The sequence below is a fragment of the Moschus berezovskii genome, chromosome 5 (genome assembly GCF_049115385.1).
Source record: "Moschus berezovskii isolate FMDL1 chromosome 5, NW_MosBer_1.0, whole genome shotgun sequence".
Taxonomy (NCBI): domain Eukaryota; kingdom Metazoa; phylum Chordata; class Mammalia; order Artiodactyla; family Moschidae; genus Moschus; species Moschus berezovskii.
Window position 1 is genome coordinate 18,231,981 of NC_142464.1, and position 22,821 is coordinate 18,254,801.

A 22,821-nucleotide genomic window follows, 5' to 3' on the forward strand; every position below is an offset into this window, starting at 1 on the left:
CTGTACAAAATGGAAGGATTTATAGGCAGAAGAGGGTGGAAAAAGGAAGCCTCTGGCAAAGAATGGGTTATTTCGGGGAGGCTACCCTCCTTTGGGGGAAGGCTGAAGCCTATCAGGTAAATTACTTCATTAGTGCTGATCAAGTAAATCCAAATTGATTGGTTAAAGATCACATTTCTGGGAGAGGCTAGAATTAGGTTAGATATTTAATCTTGGTTTGCTGATGTCAGGCTTAGCACAAGTGACTCCATTTTGGGTCTGTTATTTCTTTTTCATAAAAGGTAAGATGCATCTGAAGAAATTTTTCATCTTATACTCTCTTATTTTCTTTTGTTTTTAAATTATGAAAGTATGATAACACATTTATAGGAGACTTGGAAAATACAGAACAAAGTTACAGATAGTTCCACTATATATTATAATTATTTTTAAGTAGATAAATTAAGATTTTTTAGATGGAGTTTCAATATCAGACTCTCAAAAATTAATACAATGAGTAGACAGAAAAGTTGAAGGATATAGTAGACGTGAAAAGCATTATGAACCAATTCAACGTAATTAAGATTTATATATTTTTCACAAACTGTAGGATACAAATTCTATTCAAGTTCCCATAGACTATAAACCAGGTGACCCTGGAACATATCCAGGGACATAAAACAAGGTGCAAAAACTTCATGGTCTTTAGGTATTGAAATCATACAGAGTCTATCATTGTGGAATTATGTTAGAAATCAATATCAAGAGATATTTGTGAATAATCCACATATTTTCAAGTGCAATGTGACATTTACCAAGAAAGATCTTTGACATAGACACTAGAAGCTTCAATAAAGTTAAAAGGCTGAAAAAGCACAGAGGGTGATTGCAGAGAAGAAAGCATTTAAATGAGAAATTAATGTTAAAGATATTTTTTAAATCCCACATATTTGGAAAAATGTCCACTTTTAAGTGATGTTTTACCCTCTTTTTTATATGTTAATTTTCTCTTCCCTTTTGGAAGTAAGACAAAAAAATAAAGGAAAGTAGGCAAAACAAGATCATGAATAAAAGGAAAAAAATTAGCAATAAAGGATGAGTAATAAAGGGACTAAATACATTTTAAACTATACCAAATGCATATTCTTCAAGTGTTTAAGACATCAACAACAAAAAAAATTTTTAAGGGACACTGTTGGTCCGCATAAACTTTTCACCCATATTTCTCTGCTGAGGCCTAAATAGATTATCCTGATATGTAACTGACCTCATATTCCATACTTGTGATCCAGAAAAACATTTGTTTGCAACATTCATCTAGTACTGCTGCTGCTGCTGCTAAGTCACTTCAGTCGTGTCCGACTCTGTGTGACCCCATAGACGGATTCTCCAGGCAAGAACACTGGAGTGGGTTGCCATTTTCATCTAGTACTAAACATCCTTAAATTTTCATAATCATATTCTTGTTTTCAAACCAATGGATGTTTTCAAGGACAGCTATATGCTAGGTGCTATGTCTTATGTACAAAAAACATGTTCTATGAAAAGTTAGACTAACCAAGTTTGAGCTCAAATATCATACTTCCTTGCTTGAAATCCTTTAGGACAAATCCTTTAAAAGCTCCAAGTCTTGCTTTCCTCCTCTGTAAAATGGGGATAATATTTATGATGCTGATGTCAATGAATGTATGTCAGATGCATAAATTATCTTGGCTTTTGGAAAACACTACGCAAGCAGATAGCATGACTCTAGTACCATAGAATATGTCTTATTTATAGTTTTTATGTTTTAAAGTCCTTCATACAATGTCTATCATGTTTACAGTGCTTAACAAATAATGACTAAATGAATACATTAGTGATCAGTTCAGCTCAGTTCAGTTCAGTCGCTCAGTCGTGTCCGACTCTCCGTGACCCCATGAATCACAGCACGCTAGGCCTCCCTGTCCATCACCAACTCCTGGAGTTCAGTCAAACTCATGTCCATCGAGTCAGTGATGCCATCCAGCCATCTCATTCTCTGTTGTCCCCTTCTCCTCTTTCCCCCAATCCTTCTCAGCATCAGTGTCTTTTCCAGTGAGTCAACTCATCACATGAGGTGGCCAAAGTATTGGAGTTTCAGCTTTAGCATCAGTCCTTCCAATGAACACCCAGGATTGATCTCCTTTAGAATGGACTGGTTGGATCTCCTTGCATTAGTGATAGCTAATAGCAATTAGAAGCTATCTCACTAGAGAGAACACAGTGACAGAGCTACAGTGGGAGTCCAGTCCCAGGCTCCCTCTGGAGATTACTTTCCCTAATAGTCTCAGAAACCTGGTTTGGAGTTGGACTGGGCTCCCTGAAAGCAATAAGATGGATGGAACCAGCTAGCAGCAGACAAGAAGATTTAGCTCTTACATGTAGACTTATTTCAACACTGTTATCATGTTTCTGAGAGTTTGCTCCACTCTGGTAGAGGGAATAGGAAACAGGAAATAAAACACAATGTCTTCCCTTCACACAATGTCTTCATTCACATTCATTTATTGAATAAAATTTGTACTGTTACCAAGTTACTGTTCTGGTGGTGTTTACAGTAGCTGCTAGCAAACCCTCTGAGAAGTGGCTGATCTCATCTTTTAGATAATCAGATTCTATTTAATGTTACCAATTTAAATTCTATAGCCATTAATGGGCCCATTAAATATTTTCACTTTCACAAGTCTGCCTTTTAATCTCCTACCACATGACTCCTTTGGCAAAATAATGGCAGGCAAAGAACATTTTTCTCAACTTAATGCTGCTGTCTGCCTCAAAATCTTCATGATCAAATGTACACATCCTTAAGGACTGTAAAATGGAATTAAGAGATATCCTTTAGCTAGTTTTAATCTCAGATCTCAAATAATAGCATACCAACCTAAAAAACATGCCATTTGAGAGGTGAGCAAGTATCTACCAGCTTAGTACAAATATTTGAGTTACTACTAGGCCTTAGCACATTACTCATGTAAAATATGATTAATAAATATGCTTTGCTTATGAATAACATATTTTAGATAAATATGTATTATTATTTAGTTAACTATATATAAGCTGGAAAGCAGTGAAATGGACAGAAGGAACACCAGAAGCCAGAAAGTTCAATAACCTTGAATGAAAAAGAAAAAAGTTCAATTCTATATAGGGCAGAAATATGGGCTTCCAACTGGGCTTCCCTGGTGGCTCAGAGGTTAATGTGTCTGCCTCCAATGCAGGAGACCCGGGTTCGATCCCTGGGTCCGGAAGATCCCCTGGAGAAGGAAACGGTAACCCACTCCAGTATTCTTGCCTGGAGAATCCCATGGATGGAGAAGCCTGGTTAGGCTACAGTCCACGGGGTCGCAAAGAGTCGGACACGACTGAGCGACGGAACAGAACAGAACAAGGTGGTGCTAGTGTTAAAGAACCTGCCTGCCAATGGATGAGGCAGGAGAGACTTGGATTGGATCCCTGGGTTGAAAAGATTCCCTGGAGGAGGACATGGCAACCCATTCCAGTATTCTTGCCTAGAGAATGCCAAGGAAAAATGACCCTGGCAGGTTCCAGTCCATAGAGTCACAAAGAGTCAGACGCCGCTGAAGTAACTTAGCACGCATGCATGCAGAGCAGAAGTATGAGGGTAAAAGATTTTGTACATCATCACATCTCTGGGACTCAGTTTCCTCATTTATAAAGGTAGGAGAATGACTCATAGCTATGAAGATTCTGTGATGTGTGGTAGTTTTAAAATATGTTCACAAATTCTTAGACAACACCCCTCCTTTCAGAGTGGACACTAATGATCTGGATTTAATGAGTCACTCAGAATAGAATAGGATGGAAGTGACTAAGTCATGAAAACATCACTGCTTGTCCCTTGCTCCCTAGTTCTTGGATTGCTAATTCTGGGAGAAGACAGATGCTCTGTCAAGCAGCCCTATGGAGTGGTCTTCTGCCAAAGGAACTGAGACCTCCTGCCAAAAATCATGAGACAGCACCATCTTAGAAGCAGATCCTCCAGCCTAATCAAACCTTCAGATGAATGCAGTCTGGTTGACATTTTGTCTGTAACTTCGTGGGAAACCCAGAGCCAAAATCACCTAGCTGAGTTCCTTCAGTGACAGCAGTCATGAAATTAAAAGAAGCTTGCTCCTTGGAAGACCCACTATGACAAACTTAGACAGCATATTCAGAAGCAGAGACATTACTTTGCCAACAAAGATCTGTATAGTCAAAGCTATAGTTTTTCCAGTAGTCATGTATGGATGTGAGAGTTGGACCCTAAAGAAGGCTGAGCGTGGAAGAATTGATGCTTTCGAACTGTGGTGCTGGAGAAGACTCTTGAGAGTCACTTGGACTACAAGGAGATCAAACCAGTCAATCCTAAAGGAATCAATCCTGAATATTCATTGGAAGGACTGATGCTGAAGTTGAAGCTCCAATACTTTGGCCATCTGATGATGCAAAGAGCTGACTCATTGAAAAAGTCCCTGATGCTGGTAAAGATTGAAGGCAGGAGGAGAAGGAGATGACAGAGGATGAGATGGTTGGATGGCATCACTGATTTGATGGACATGAGTTTGAGCAAGCTCCAGGAGATGGTAAAGGACAGGGAAGCCTGGCGTGCTGCAGTCCACAAGGTCAAAAAAATTCAGGCACGACTGAGCAACTGAACTGAACTGAAGTTGTTCCTGGATTCTTAACTTTCAGAAATTTGGCCAGATAATAAATACTTGTTTTAAGCTGCTAGATGTTGGGGATAATTTGCTACACAGCAATAGATAACTAATAAAATGACACTGAAATAAATGAGTGTTATATAATGAAAAATTCATATAAATGCATATTAATGAATAATGAATCATAACTTTATTTCGCGGAGAAGGCAATGGCAAGCCACTCCAGTACTATTGCCTAGAAAATCCCATGGATGGAGGAGCCTGGTAGGCTGCAGTCCGTGGGGTCGCTGGGGGTCGGACACGACTGAGCGACTTCACTTTCACTTTTCACTTTCCACTTTCACACATTGGAGAAGGAAATGGCAACCCACTCCAGTGTTCTTGCCTGGAGAATCCCAGGGACGGGGGAGCCTGGTGGGCTTCCGTCTATGGGGTCACACAGAGTCGGACACGACTGAAGTGACTTAGCAGCAGCAGCAGCAGCAACTTTATTTCGGGGAAATCAGTAGCAGGATTAGGGAAATTAGTAGAGCTTTTCTTACAGAACCATTGAAGACTAAAACTGAAAACATACAGCTCTGATAGAAATACTGGGAGATATAAACGTACCATATAACTTGATCATAATCTTGACTTTGACTCTGAAATAATGCAACCTTCTGGGGAAGTTCATTATAAAGCAATTTGTAATGAACATGTCTCACACTCAGTTGATATTTATTGAATGAAGGAACATGGAAAAATGATAGGGAAATGTGTAAGTTTGGAAAGAGTATGACCATTAATGTTAGAGAATACTTATTTTGTACCAGACAGCCTGATAAAGATTTAACATGAATAAATAAGGAAGTACTTATATTATTCAAAACCATTGATATGAAAGCATTCACTGCCTAAAACTAATTTAGAAAGAAAGAAAATATAGGAAAAGAACTGAATGGAAATAGATTGTTGGTAGAATAGAAACATTCCAGTGTTCTTGCCTGGAAAATCCCATGGACGGAGGAGCCTGTGGGCTGCTGTCTATGGGGTCGCACAGAGTCAGACACAACTGAAGCAACTCAGCAGCAGCAGCAGAATAGAAACAGTAGGTCTATGAACCCAAGACAACTCTAGAAAATGTGCCTTATCAGAGTCTTAGAAGATATTTCCCCTGGGCTACATGATTTCCACTAAGAGAAAAAAAAAAAAATGGATTACCTGGTCTGAATTAGTGAAATACAACTTTAAATTGTGTTTATTTAAAACTACCTGATGCCCAAAACAATTATATAAATAGGCCTACTTGCTTACCATTATCTTTAATGTTGCAAATATATCTTACTTTTTCAAAAATTTGTCCTTTATCTCAGCATACTAAACTAGAACTACAAATAAAGATACAATAATGGTGATGATAAATTAAAATTTAAAGATGTTGAAATATTTATTGGTTATATACAAAAATGTTTTACTTAAACCATGTATGTAATTTAATAATTTATAAATGTATATTCCATTAAATGTCACTTCGATTAGGGTCTAAATATATTGGTAGAGTTCTGAAAGAAGAAATTTGGGCTTAGAAACAGTCCCAATTATCTATTTTCACATCCTTTCTCTTTCACATTTAATTGGGATAATGAGCATAAATCCTGCTTTTTATTAGAACGAAGTGTTCTTAGACCACATGACTTGAGGTAGAACTTTTAAATACACTGTTGAATTTTGTTTTTTGCAACTCAGACTCCTTCAAACACCAAAAACTATTAAGACACATCCTATCTGACTCGTGAAGTACCTTGAAGTGACCTTTCTACCTAAACAATAATGGTGACTTAAAAAAACAAAAAAACAAATTGGACCATAATCCCTATAAAAATACAGACCAACACATCTAACATCCCCGGTCCAGCTCAGTCACAAGCTGTGCCTGAAAGGAATGCCATGGCCTGCAGCCTGCATTCCTGTCCAAACTGCCCGCCATCGCTTGCTCTTTTTCTTATTATCCTACGGTTAACCTTCACTTGTTCCCTGGTTCCCTTGCTGTTACCCTTGACACAGTGATTGGCTGCTATCCCAGTTCCAGACTTTTGGCTTCATTCGCTGCACTCCGAATCACAGTTCTTCTCCCTAACTTCATCTCAAATTATACCCTGATAAGGAGCTCTTTTTTTAGAAATGACTCCAATGCTTCTCCCACACATACCACTTCCTTGCAGCTGATATTTCGGTAGGGCTGGCCCACAGAATAGGTACAAGATACTGTAGGCTTGGCTAACATATGGGAAATATCATCTGCCTGTGGTGTGCATGCCATTATTGGACATCCCTAGTGGAAACGGAACTCTGGGCCATCAGCAGTCCTCCCAATGGACCTCTTTTTTTTTAACTGAAGTACAGTTAATTTACAATGTGTGTTAGTCTGGTGTACAGCAAATTGATTCATATTATACATATTTATATATTCTTTTTCATTTTCTTTTCCATTATGGTTTATTGCAGGATATTACCTGTGTCATACAGTAGGATCTTGTTGTTTATTTTATATGTAGAAGTTTGTATCTGCTAATCCCAAACTCCTAATTTATCTCCTCCCAGTCCCTTTCTCCTTTGGTAAGCATAAGTTCATTTTCTATGTCTGTGAATCTGTTTCTATTTGGTAAAGTTAATTTGTATCACATTTTAGATTCCACATGTAAGTGATATCATATGGCATTTAGTATTCCATTATTTATTCTTGCTGTTTAGTCACTAAGTTGTATCTGATTCTTTTGCAGCCCCATGGACTGTTGCCTGCCAAGCTCCTCTGCCCATGCAAAATTCCCAGACAAGAACACTGGAGTGGATTTGCCATTTCCTTATCCAGGGGATCTTCCCAAACCAAGGATTGAACCCACATCTCCTGCATTGGCAAGTGGATTCTTTACCAAGGAAGCCTTATTCTATTATATATGTGTAAATGGGTCTATGGGGTCCTCAAAGAGTCAGACATGACTTAGTGACTAAACAACAGCAAACACATTTTCTTTACTCATCAATCTGTCAATGGACATTTAAGGTGCTTCTGTGTTCTGGCTATTGTAAATAGTGCTGCTATGAACATTGGAGTGTTTGTATATTTTTGAATTAGAGTTTCCTCTGGATATACTCCCAGGAGTGGGATTTCTGGATCATATGGTAGTTCTTGTTTTAGTTTTTGTAAGGAACCTCTCTGCTATTCTCCATAGTGACTACACCAGTTCCCACCAACAGTGTGGGAGATTTCCCTTTCTTCCACACCCTTTCCAGCATTTGTTATTTTTGACATTTTGACCATGGCCACTCTGACTGGTGTACAGTGATACTTCACTGTAGTTTTGATTTGGATTTCTCATAGTGATTTTGAGCATCTTTTCATGTGCTTCTTGGCCATTTGTATGTCTTCTTTGGAGAAATGTCTATTAAGATCTGCCCATTTTTTTTTTGATTGGGTTGTTTTTTGTTGTTGTTATTGATTGAGTTGTTTGTACATTTTAGAAATTAAGCCCTTGTCAGTCACATGCAGATGCCATCCCCCCATTTTGTAGGTTGCTTTTTCATTTTGTTGATGATTTCCTTTGCTGTGCAAAAGTTTGATTACCTATATACCGCTTTTTAAAGAGATTATATTTCTGAAAGAGACTACTTTAATACCCTCTCAAAGACTAGATTACTTACTCCCAGTCAAACCCCCAGACCCGTAGAATAATATCAATTGTATTTTCACAATTGTATTGTGTGTGTGTGTGTGTGCTCTGACATGTCTGACTCTTTGCAACCACATGGACTGTAGCCCACCAGGCTCCTCTGTCCATGGGACTTTCTTGTCAAGAATACTGGAGTGGGTTTCCATTTCCTACTCCAGGGGATCTTCCCAACCCAGGGATTGAACCTGTGTCTTCTGTGTCTCCTACACTGGGAGGTGGATGCACCACCTCCGAAGACCACACTCAAATATACACATATTGTATTCATGACAGGGAACTTCCACATCTTAAAAAAAAAAAAAATAAAGCTAAACCAAGAAAAAAGCAGGCATTGGAAACTTGGCACCCAATATTAAAAGTTGGCCAATCCCTGACAGAAACACACAAACAATCCAAAGTGCCTTGACTCAAGCAACAATTGGTAGAAGCTCATACAAAATCCTTAGGCTTTCTTTAATTTCAAAAACCTGACAAAAACTTCTTGGAAGAGAAAAATATAAGGAAAAAAACGACTCAGATCAGTATTTTCCATTTGTGCAGAAAGTTTATATATAAAAATCTACAGAGAGGAAAAAAGGTTTCCCTTTGCCTGCGAGTGCTGTCTGTCCTTCTTTCTGCACGGCCAGATGCTGCTATATCCCCACAACTTCAAAGGCTGTGTGCCGCAACAGAAAATGAACGCAACATGGAAGATCCTGCAATTCAGTTTATTCACTTATTCACAGTTACACTCTGAATGTTCCCATTGTCCACTGCGCGCTGGGAATATTAACATCCCTGTCTTCACAGAGCTTATGGGAAAAACAGAAAAATCCAGTAAATAATTTAGAATGTATGACAGGTTGTGCTAAGTACTGTGAAAAACAACAACGACGACAACTAGGCAGCTAAGAACAAAAAGAGGTTGGTAAGTGCGACTGTGTTCAACAGTGTGGCCAGGGAAGGCTTTTCTTAGGAAAAGACATTTGACCAGAGGCCAGAATGAGGGGAAGCTGTGCGGGGGTGTGGGGAGAATTTCAGGCAGCAGGAATAATAAATGCTAAATTTCAGAACAAAAATATGCTCTAAGGGGTCAAAGAATTTTTTAAAAAGGACCAGAGCACCAGCAACAGAAAGAGAAAGAAGATAAGTGTTAGGAAATTATTTCAGAAAAGTAGCCAAAGGCCAGATCATACAGGTTCTTATAAACTGTGGTAAGGGCTGTAGTTCGGGGACTTTTGTGAGTGCCATACGAAGCCCTCCTAGATAGATGTGCTTATTGGTCCCAGTATTTCACCTGTGGGTAATAGGATTATACACTCACGCCCTTGGCAACATTTCTTTGCGGCATCCCTCCCCACGTGTAGAGAATATTTCCTCACACTGACAGTCAATGGAATGTTAGCGAATGTGATGCAAACAGAGGCCTTAAATGTTTTCACGTGAGGTATCATGGTTTCTGGGACCCCCACTCAGATTACTATTGGAAGAGTGGGCTCCGGGAAGTCAATGCGCCTTCAGCCAAGGCCCAGAATAATGTTCATGGAGCAACAAGAACCCATCCTGGAGCCTAAAGCAGAGCCGCCCCAGCTGACCTGAAAACAGGAAAAATAAACACTTACTATTGTAAACCTCTGAGAGTCAGAGTGGTTTAAGGGTCCTTACTGAAGCAAGAGCTAACTAATGTCCCCTTGGAGAATTTGAATCAAAGCAATAGTGATCTATCTGAATTCTATTTTTAAAAGATCACTGTTAGAGAAGGAAAAAGATGGCAGAGGAATAGGACGGTGAGACCACTCTCTCCCCCACAAATTCATCAAAAGAACATTTAAATGCGGAGTAAAGTCCACAAAACAACATCCGAATGCTGGCAGAGGACATCAGGCACCCAGAAAAGCAGCCCATTGTCTTTGAAAGAAGGTAGGAAAAAACATAAAAGATAAAAAGAGACACAAAAGAGGTAAGGACAGAGCTCCGTCCCGGGAAGGGAGGCTTTAGAAAGAAGTTTCCAAACACCACAAAACACTCTCACTGGCTAGTCTGTGGCAAGCCTTGGAACCTCAGGGGCCACAAAACTGGGAGGAAAAAGAAAGAAATAATTAAAACCCACAGACTACCCGCCAAATGATAACTCCCAGCGGAGAAGCAGTGCAGACACCTGCATACGCCATTAGCAAGCGGGGGCTGGGCAGGGAGGAGCCGGCTGAACAGCTTAGAGAGAGGACTGGGCTTGAATGCCACGAGGGCAATCTGAGAGATCTAACAGGGGATAGCAAAGCAGACTGGGATGGCTTCCCCACAAAAAGGCGGAAAGCTCTAACCTAAGACTCCACCAGCCCCGCTCACAAAACAAAGGGCTGAGCAGAGCGAGCTGGCTGCGGTCGGCCCATCCTGCATCCCCCACCGGGACAGGCAGGGAGGGCAGCCAGAGCCAGAGGGGGCAACTGCAGCCCCAGAAAGGCATCCAATACAAACTGCAGGCAGGTTTGTTGCTAATCAAGACTTCTTGGGCTCGGGCTGGTCAATATCTGCCTGAGAAGGTGCTCCGGTTGTACACCCAGAAACCGAGTGGCAAGGACTGGGGAGGCGATAAGTCGCAGCAACCACGCTCGCCAAACACCTGGTCACCTGAGCTGCTCGGACTGGGGAAGGCACAAAACGCAGGCCCAACCAAGTCTGATCCTTTGTGGAGTAACTGAGAACCTGAACTTGAGCCGCTCAGACCTGGGACATGCATACAACCCAGCTCCGGCCTCGGACAGTTCCCGGCAGAGCAACCTAGAGCCTGAGCAGTGTAGACTGGGACAGCACATGCGCTGTGAGTGGGGGCAAACCCAGTGTGGCCGAGATGCTGTGAACACTCCCCACAGACGCCAGAGATATTTGTTTGCATGTTCCTCCCTTCCCAGAACAGGACTGAACAACTGAGCCTTTAAAAAGTGTCCACCTGCACCCTAGTGTCAGGGTGGAAATTAGACACTGAAGAGACCAGCAAACAGAAGCTAAAACAGAGGGAACCACCTTGGAAATGACAGATAGAGAAGTCTAGAGGCTACTCCAAGAATAAAACCAAAAACCAGAGGCAAGAGGCTTAAGCCCGAATCCAGAGAACTCCTGACTCCAGGGAACATTAATTGATAGGAGCTCATCAAACGTCTCCATACCTACACTAAAACCACGCACCACCCAAGGGTCAACAAGTTCCAGAGCAAGACATACCACGCAAATTCTCCAGCAACGCAGGAAAATAGCCCTGAGTTCCAATATACAGGCTGCCCAAAGTCACTCCAAACCCACTGACATCTCATAACTCATTACTGGACACTACATTGCACTCCACAGAGAAGGAATCCAGCTCCATCCACCAGAACACTGACACAAGCTTCCCTAACCAGGGAACCTTGACAAGTCACCCGTCCAACCCCACACACAGAGAGGAAACTACATAATAAAGAGAACTCCACAAACGGTCAGAAGAGGGAAAGGCCACCCCAAGCAAAGCAAGATAAGCAAGATGAAGAGGCAGAGAAATGCCCAGCAAGTAAAGGAACAAGATAAATGTCCACCAACACAAACAAAAGAGGAAGATATAGGGAATCTACCTGATAAAGAATTTCGAATTTTGATGGTGAAAATCATTCAAAATCTTGAAAGCAAAATGGAGTTACAGATAAATAACCTGGAGAAAAGGATTGAGAAGATGCAAGAAAGGTTTAATAAGGACTTAGAGGAAATAAAAAAGAGTCAATATACAATGAATAATGCAATAGATGAGATCAGAAAGACTCTGGAGGGAACAAACAGTAGAATAACAGAGACATAAGACAGGATAAGCGAGCTAGAAGATAGAATTGTAGAAATAAATGAAACAGAGAGGAAAAAAGAAAAACGAATTAAAAGAAATGAGGACAATATTAGAGACCTCTGGGACAATGTTAAATGCTCCAACATTCGAATCATAGGAGTCCCAGAAGACGAAGACAAAAAGAAAGACCATGAGAGAATACTGGAGGAGATAATAGTTGAAAACTTCCCTAAAATGGGGAAAGAAATAATCACCCAAGTCCAAGATACCCAGAGAGTCCCCAACAGGAGAAACCCAAGGCGAAATACTCCAAGACACATATTAATCAAATTAACAAAGATCAAACACAAAGAACAAATATTAAAAGCAGCAAGGGAAAAGCAGCAAATAACACACAAGGGGATTCCCATAAGGATAACAGCTGATCTTTCAACAGAAACTCTTCAGGCCAGGAGGGAATGGCAAGACATACTTAAAGTGATGAAATAAAATAACCTACAGCCCAGATTACTGTACCCAGCAAGGATCTCATTCAAATATGAAGGAGAAATCAAAAGCTTTACAGACAAGCAAAAGCTGAGAGAATTCAGCATCACCAAACTAGCTCTTCAACAACTGATAAAGGATCTTCTCTAGACAGGAAACACAGAAAGGGTGTATAAACTTGAACCCAAAGCAATAAAGAAAATGGCAACGGGATCATACTTATCAATAATTACCTTAAACGTAAATGGGTTGAATGCCCCAACCAAAAGACAAAGGCTGGCTGAATGGATACAAAAACAAGACCCCCATATATGTTGTCTACAAGAGACCCACCTCAAAACGAGGGACACATACAGACTGAAAGTGAAGGGCTGGAAAAAGATATTCCATGCAAATAGAGACCAAAAGAAAGCAGGAGTACCAATACTCATATCAGATAAAATAGACTTTAAAACAAAGGCTGTGAAAAGAGACAAAGAAGGAAACTACATAATGATCAAAGGATCAATCCAAGAAGAAGATATAACAATTATATTTATGCACCAACATAGGAGCACTGCAATATGTAAGACAATTACTAACAAGTATGAAAGGGGAAATAAACAATAATGCAATAATAGTGGGAGATTTTAATACCCCACTTACATCTATGGATAGATCAACTAAACAGAAAATTAACAAGGAAACACAAACTTTAAATGATACAATAGACCAGTTAGACCTAATAGATCTCTATAGGACATTTCACCCCAAAACAATGAATTTCACCTTTTTCTCAAGCGCACACGAAACCTTTTCCAGGATAGATCACATCCTGGGCCATAAATCTGGCCTTGGTAAATTCAAAAAAATTGAAATTATTCCAAGCATCTTTTCTGACCACAGTGCAGTAAGATGAGATCTCAATTATGGGAGAAAAATCATTAAAAATGCCAACATATGGAGGCTGAACAACACGCTGCTGAATAATGAACAAATCATAGAAGAAATCAAAAGAGAAATCAAAATATGCATAGAAATGAATGAAAATGAAAACACAACAACCCAAAACCTCTGGGACACTGTAAAAGCAGTGCTAAGAGGGAAGTTCATAGCAATACAGGCCCACCTCAAGAAACAAGAAAAAAGTCAACTAAATAACCTAACTCTACATCTAAAGAAACTAGAAAAGGAAGAAATGAAGAACCCAAGGGTTAGTAGAAGGAAAGAAATCATAAAAATTAGGGCAGAGATAAATGCAAAAGAAACAAAAGAGACCATAGCAAAAATCAACAAAGCCAAAAGCTGGTTCTTTGAGAAGGTAAATAAAATTGGCAAACCACTAGCCAGACTCATCAAGAAACAAAGGGAGAAGAACCAAATCAATAAAATTAGAAATGAAAATGGAGAGATCACAACCAATAACAGAAATACAAAGGATTATTAGAGAATACTATCAGCAATTATATGGCAATAAAATGAATAACCTGGAAGAAATGGACAAATTCCTAGAAAAGTACAACTTTCCAAAACTGAACCACGAAGAAGTAGAAGATCTGAATAGACCCATCACAAGCACGGAACTAGAGTCTGTTATCAGAAATCTTCCAGCAAACAAAAGCCCAGGTCCACACGGCTTCACAGCTGAATTCTACCAAAAATTGAGAGAAGAGCTAACACCTATTCTACTCAAACTCTTCCAGAAAATTGCTGAGGAAGGGAAACTTCCAAACTCATTCTATGAGGCCACCATCACCCTAATCCCAAAACATGGTAAAGATCCCACAAAAAAAGAAAACTACAGGCCAATATCACTGATGAACATAGATGCAAAAATCCTTAACAAAATTCTAGCAATCAGAATCCAACAACACATTAAGAAGATCATACATCATGACCAAGTGGGTTTTATCCCAGGAATGCAAGGATTCTTCAATATCCACAAATCAATCAACGTAATACACCACATTAACAAACTGAAAAATAAAAATCATATGATTATCTCAATAGATGCAGAGAAAGCCTTCGACAAAATTCAACATCCATTTATGATAAAAACCTTCCAGAAAGTGGGAATAGAAGGGACATATCTCAACATAATAAAAGCTATATATCACAAACCCAGCACAAACATTATCCTCAGTGGTGAAAAACTGAAAGCATTTCCCCTAAAGTCAGGAACAAGACAAGGGTGCCCACTCTCACCGCTACTATTCAACATAGTTCTGGAAGTTTTGGCCACAGCAATCAGAGCAGAAAAAGACATAAAAGGAATACAAATTGGAAAAGAAGAAGTAAAACTTTCACTGTTCGCTGATGACATGATCCTCTACACAGAAAACCCTAAAGACTCTACCAGAAAACTACTAGAGCTAATCAATGAATACAGTAAAGTTGCAGGATATAAAATCAACACACAGAAATCCCTTGCATTCCTATACACTAATAATGAAAAATAGAAAGAGAAATTAAGGAAACTATTACTTTCACTGTTGCAACGAAAAGAATTAAATACTTAGGAATATATCTACCTAAGGAAACAAAAGACTTGTACATAGAAAACTATAAAACACTAGTGAAAGTAATCAAAGAGGACACTAATAGATGGAGAAATATATCGTGTTCGTGGATTGGAAAAATAAATATTGTAAAAATGAGTATACTACCCAAGGTAATTTATACATTCAATGCAATCCCTATAGAGCTACCAACGATATTTTTCACAGAACTAGAACAAATAATCTCACAATTTGTATGGAAATACAAAAAACCTCGAATAGACAAAGCAATCTTGAGGAAGAAGAATGGAACTGGGGGAATTAACCTGCCAGACTTCAGGCTCTACTACAAAGCCACAGTCATCAAGACAGTATGGTACTGGCGTAAAGACAGAAATATAGATCAGTGGAACGAAATAGAAAGCCCTGAGATAAACCCACGCACCTATGGAAACCTTATCTTTGACAAAGGAGGCAAGAATATAAAATGGAGAAAAAACAGTCTCTTTAACAAGCGGTGCTGGGAAAACTGGTCAGCCACTTGTAAAAGAATGAAACTAGAATACTTCTTAACACCATACACCAAAATAAACTCAAAATGGATTAGAGAACTAAATGTAAGACCAGAAACTATAAAACTCCTAGAGGAGAACGTAGGCAAAACACTCTCCGACATAAATCACAGCAGGATCCTCCAAGACCCACCTCCCAGAATATTGGAAATAAAAGCAAAAATAAACAAATGGGACCTAATTAAAATCAAAAGCTTCTGCACAGCAAAAGAAACTATAAGCAAGGTGAAAAGACAGCCTTCAGAATGGGAGAAAATAACAGCAAATGAAGAAACTGATAAAGGATTAATCTCCAAAATATACAAGCAGCTCCTGCAGCTCAATTCCAGAAAAATAAATGACCCAATCAAAAAATGGGCCAAAGAACTAAACAGACATTTCTCCAAAGAAGACATTAAGATGGCTAACAAACACATGAAAAAATGCTCAACATCCCTCATAATCAGAGAAATGCAAATCAAAACCACAATGAGATACCATTTCACACCGGTCAGAATGGCTGCTATCCAAAAGTCTACATGCAATAAATGCTGGAGAGGGTGTGGAGAGAAGGGAACCCTCTTACACTGTTGGTGGGAATGCAAACTAGTTCAGCCACTATGGAGAACAGTGTGGAGATTCCTCAAAAAACTGGAAATAGAACTGCCATATGATCCAGCAATCGCACTCCTGGGCATACACACCGAGGAAACCAGAATTGAAAGAGACACATGTACTCCAATGTTCATTGCAGCACTGTTTATAATAGCCAGGACATGGAAGCAACCTAGATGTCCATCTGCAGACGAATGGATAAGAAAGCTTTGGTACATATACACAATGGAGTATTACTCAGCCATTAAAAAGAATGCATTTGAACCAGTTCTAATGAGGTGGATGAAACTGGAGCCTATTATACAGAGTTAAGTAAGCCAGAAAGAAAAACACCAATAAAATATACTAACGCATTTATATGGTATTTAGAAAGATGCAAATGATAACCCTGTATACGAGACTGCAAAAGAGACACAGATGTATAGAACAGTCTTTGGGACTCTGTGGGAGAGGGTGAGGGTGGGATGATTTGGGAGAATGGCATTGAAATATGTATATTATCATATGTGAAATGAATCGCCAGTTCAGGGTTGATGCGTGTTACAGGATGCTTGGGGCTGGTATGCGGGGATGACCCAGAGGGAGGATAAGAGGAGGAGGGAGGTGGGAGGGGGGTTCGGGAGGGGGAACTCATGTACACCCGGGGCAGATTCATGTCAATGTATGGCAAAACCAACCAATATAATATTGTAAAATAATTAGCCTCCAATTAAAAAAAAAAGATCACTGTTAATAGTTGTTCAGAGAGTAGAAGGAAGAAAGACAAGAGAGGAAATAGAACAGTTCAGAAACCACTACTGCAAAATCCCAGTGAGAAATGATGACTGCTCAGACAAGAGTAGGAGTGATGGAGTTGATAGGATTTGCTGATGGCTGGGATGTGAGGCATGAAACAGAGAAAGTAGTATAACATTGCCTTACAGCAATTTCATCATCCAGCTTGTAATTTTACCTATCCACCAGCCCAGCCTACGTTTCTAAGCATAAAAATCAGCATATAAAGAGTGTTTTTGTCAACTGCCATATATCCAGGGATACAGTTACTGTAGCAGCTGAGCAATTCTCTTTGGGTAGCCAGGTGGAAACCAAATTGTCTTGAAGAATAACAGAGCTGAACAGGGAAATTTTTCTCTAATACCACATGACAAACTTACTAATTGCCTTTGTTTTTAACAAGAATATCTAAATCAGGTACATAATTATCTTTTTCTGAAACAAGCTCTGTTTCCATTTTGCAATATGTAGTGAGGGTTTTTACAGAGGTTGCCATTCCTGGTAGCTTACTCTGTCACACGTGAGGACATCTCCCTCCTCACCTGAATGGGTGCTGGTCTTTGGAGTCCAGTGATGGCTCAGGCCAAGGTATACTTCTCATTTTGAACCATAGATTTTGTTTCAAATCTCTACATTCTTTTATAACCTATGAAACCATCAGACAGTCCTCTAGCCTCAAGGACTACCTGCTCTCCCTCTTGCCATTCTTTCTTCAAGCGTAGAGCCAAACTAAGCCTGGAAGTCTGATCTTCACTCTCTTTCACACATGGTTAATGCACTAAAATCAAGATTTCCTACTGAAACAAAGTGTATCCTGCTCAGAAACTCTTGTGCAGTGTTCTGGGAGTGTAAATTGATACAACCATTGAGGAAAACAGTATGGAAGTTCCACAAAAAGTTAAAAATAGAGCTACTCAGCAGTCACATTTCTGAATATATATTCAAAAGAAATGAAATCAGTATCTCAAAGAGATACCTGCACTCCCATGTTTTTTTTTTTTTTTGAAGCAGTATTCACAACAGCCAAGATATGGAATCAACCTAAGTGTCTGCACATGGGTGAATGGATGAAGAAAGTGTGTATATGGAATATTATTAAATGAAAAGAAATCTTGCCATTTGGGATGACATGGATGAACTTGGAGGACATTTTGCTAAATGAAACCAGTCAGGTACGGAAAGACAAATACTGCATAACCTCACTTGTATGTGGAAACTAAAAAAGCTAAACTCATAGAAGCATCAAGTAGAATGCTGGATGCCAGGGGTTGGGGAATAGGGGAAATGGAGAGATATTTCAGTTATGCAGGACAGAAAAGCTCTGAAGATCTAATACATGGCATAGTGATTATAGTTAACACTGTATTATATACAGAAACTTGCAAAGAGGGTAGACCTTAACTGTTTTTACCACAAAACAAAACAAAAAATGGTAACTATGTAAGGTGATGGATATATAGCTTCATTGTGATAATCATTTCAAAATGTGCGTGCATGCTAAGTCGCTTCAGTTGTGTCTGACTCTTTGCAACCCCATGGACTATAGCCCTTGAGGCTTTTCTGTCTGTGGGATTTTCTCAGCAAGAATACTGAAGTGGGTTGCCATTTCCTTCTCCAGGGGATCTGCCTGACCCAAGGATTAAACCCACATCCCCTGTGTCTCCTGAATTGACAGGCCGATTCTTTACCACTGAGCCACCTGGGAAACCTCAAAGCTATTAGTCAGATAACAAATGAAGAAAATCAACCTCCAGGACTCTTACATTAATGATCTCCTCACTTCTCCCATAAAAGCCTTAGTCTGCCATGATCTAGGTGACACTTTACTTTTACTGCACCCCATCCATCAACTGCATGGATACAGAAACATTTTTGTACCTTTACCTTACTGCGTCCACAATGGTCCTTGATAGGTATTTGTTTTCCTCTTCTCTGAGAGATACAAATGAGAAGGGACAAGCAAGTGCCTACACTTTGATGAATACATTATTACTATTTTTTATATTCACCATCAGTTCAGTTCAGTTCAGTCGCTCAGTCGTGTCCGACTCTCCGCGACCCCATGAATCACAGCACGCCAGGCCTCTCTGTCCATCACCAACTCCCGGAGTTCACTCAAACTCATGTCCACAGAATCGGTGATGCCATCCAGCCATCTCATTCTCTGTCATCCCCTTCTCCTCCCGCCCCCAACCCTTCCCAGCATCAGAGTCTTTTCCAGTGAGTCAACTTGCCGCATGAGGTGGCCAAAGTATTGCAGTTTCAGCTTTAGCATCAGTCCTTCCAATGAACACCCAGGATCGATCTCCCTTAGAATGGACTGGTTGGATCTCCTGGCGGTACAAGGGACTCTCAAGAGTCTTCTCCAACACCACAGTTCAAAAGCATCAATTCTTCGGCGATCAGCTTTCTTCACAGTTCAACTCTCACATCCATACATGACCACCGGAAAAACCATAGCCTTGACTAGAAGGATCTTTGTTGGCAAAGTAATGTCTCTGCTTTTTAAAATATTATCAAGGTTGATCATAACTTTCCTTCCAAGGAGTAAGCGTCTTTTAATTTCATGGCTGCAATCACCATCTGCAGTGATTTTGGAACCCAAAAAAATAAAGTCTGACACTGTTTCCACTGTTTCCCCATCTATTTCCCATGAAGTGATGGGACCAGATGCTATGATCTTTGTTTTCTGAATGTTGAGCTTCAAGCCAACCTTTTCACTCTCCTCTTTTACTTTCATCAAGAGGCTTTTGAGTTCCTCCTCACTTTCTGCCATAAGGGTGGTGTCATCTGCATATCTGAGGTTATTGATATTTCTCCCAGCAATCTTGATTCCAGCTTGTGCTTCTTCCAGCCCAGCTTTCCTCATGATGTACTCTGCATAGAAGTTAAATAAGCAAGGTGACAATATACAGCCTTGACGCACTCCTTTTCCTATTTGAAACCAGTCTGTTGTTCCATGTACAGTTCTGACTGTTGCTTCCTGACCTGCATACAGGTTTCTCAAGATACAGCATAGTAAATTAGGTTCTTTTACTATCATCCAGGCTATATTTTGTTACCCTGCTTATTTAACTTATATGCAGAGTACATCATGCAAAATACCAGGCTGGATTAAGCACAAGCTGGAATCAAGATTCTTGGGAAAAATATCAATAACCTCAGATATGCAGATGACATCACCCTTAGGGCAGAAAGTGAAGAAGAACTAAAGAGCCTCTTGATGAAAGTGAAAGAGGAGAGTAAAAAAGTTGGCTTAAAACTCAACATTCAGAAAACTAAAATCATGGCATCTGGTCCCATCACTTCATGGCAAATAGATGGGGAAACAGTGGACAGTGTCAGACTTTATTTTTTGGGGCTCCAAAATCACTGCAGATGCTGATTGCAGCCATGAAATTAAAAGATGCTTTCTCCTTGAAAAAAAAGCTATGACCAACCTAGACAGCATATTAAAAAGCAGAGACATTACTCTGCCAACAGAAGTCTATCTATTCAAAACTATGGTTTTTCCAGTAATCATGTATGGATGTGAGAGTTGGACTATAAATAAAACTGAGTGCCAAAGAATTGATTCTTTTGAACTGTGGTGTTGGAGAAGACTCTTGAGAGTCCTTTGGACTACAAGGAGATCCAACCAGTCCACCTTAAAGGAAATCAGTCCTGAATATTCATTGGAAGGCCTGATGCTGAAGCTGAAACTCCAATACTTTGGCCACCTGATGCAAAGAACTGAATCATTTGAAATGACCCTGATGCTGGGAAAGATTGAAGGTGGGAGGAGAAGGGGATGACAGAGGATGAGACGGTTGTATGGCGTCACTGACTCAGTAGACATGAGTTTGAGTAACTCCTGAAGTTGGTGATGGACACAGAAGCCTGGCGTGCTGCAATCCATGGGGTCACAAAGAGTTGGACACTACTGAATGACTGAACTGAACTGAACTATTGTACCTATGACATTCAGGGTCAAATTTTTTAAATGCCTAATGTCCACCTACCAGTCACAGAGGGAGCTAGTCTGGTAGATCATAGTAAAAAACTATCCTGTAAAGCTCATGGCATTGATGTGAAAAATCATTGCAAACGTTCATTAAACTCATTAAAGTCCTAAGAAACTCAAGAGTACTCAAAATAAATTGCATTTTGGCACAAAGAGTTTAAGAAGAAATCTCACAGGAAAAGAGTTTAGAATTGCTTGCAGTCTGTAGGAGGGTTACATTTCCTGCATTTCAAGAAGAAATCTCACAAATGTTCAAGAGAGATTTATTGTCTGTGGTTTCCATGCAGCCAGGAAGCGATAGGTAAATAAGATGCCTTACTGGTGAGAAAGCTGTTACTTGTTTTTCTCTCCTTGCTCAGTATGAACATGCTATCACAGTACAATTAAATCCACATTTGGAGACACTAAGCAGACACAAAACCTGCATGATGCAATCACATTCCTCAGGGGAATGATTCTGCTTCTTGCTACATCCCTCATGACTCTCTTTTCCTTCCTGTTCAGGGAAACATGTACCAGTTAGCCTCTTCCATTGATTAGAGGTCATAGAGGACAGGTGGCCCTAAACGAATCTAGATAAAGTAAAAGACCAATGTCATAGGTTTTCAAAACAGCATAATACTCTTTAGAAGCAATATCATTAAGACAGCCTTTCAAGAATCCATTATTGCTGGATCTTTGATGGGAGAGAAGGGAGAAATTCTTCACCATCTTCTGAGAAATTCAAACTACATTTCTCTAATGGTCTCTTGAGATAAACATTTGAGGAGTCAGGAAATGTAGTTAAGTTCCACTGTTATTTCCCGTAAGACCTTGAGCAAGTCCCATTCTTGACCTCTGTATCCATTGCTTCCATGGTGATCAGTGGTGTTTCTGTTCCTGCTCACTGAGAGTGTCAGAGTGAAGGAGAGGCAAAGAGGTGCCAACACCTGTCACCTTAATTTTCCTATTGATTCACCATGTGGAGCTGAGCACACTACAGCTAGATAGCATAAGCAGATAAAGGCTTCTATTATAGAAAATAAAAGATAAATGCTTCATAAATTTGTTTAAACACTTAAAATCAATATAGTTTTTGGAAAAATGTTTTAAAACGTACAAAATATGTACTTGATCTCTATCTCTAACCACCTATTAGACGTTTCTTCCAGTGGGTCCCTCAGAACCTCTGTCTTGACATGTTCAAAACCAAACCTTGTATTTTTTTCTCCATGAACAAAGTCTTCCTTCTAAATTCCCTAACCCAACATTTGTTTCACTTGGCCAGTCCCAAACTCCAACATCGTCTTGTACCCATCTCTCCCCCTTCTATATTGTCTAATCAGTCAGTAAGTCATAGAAATCTTGCCTGTAATAATCTCTCATATTAGTTCATTTTTTCTCATTTCACAGTCACTGCTATACCTTTATCATCTCTCATGTGGGTTATAAAGAAACCTCCTGAATAAATTCACTGCTGCCAGTCTCTCATTCCCCACCAATCCATCTAGTACACCTGCCAGAAGTACCTTGCTGAAACCCTTACCTGATAATGTCATTCATCGATTTAAAAACTGACTTGTTGCCTATAAGATAAACTCAAAGTCAATTCAACATCCTTTTTTTTTTCTTTTAGTCTCTACTATTACAAGACTTGCAGTCTGCTAAATATGATGAATACAAAGATGAAAAGGCATGGGCTTTTGAGGTACCAACGGTGAACTTCCAGGAGACTCAGACATCTTGACAGCTATTCACAATGCAGTGCAATATGTGCCACCACA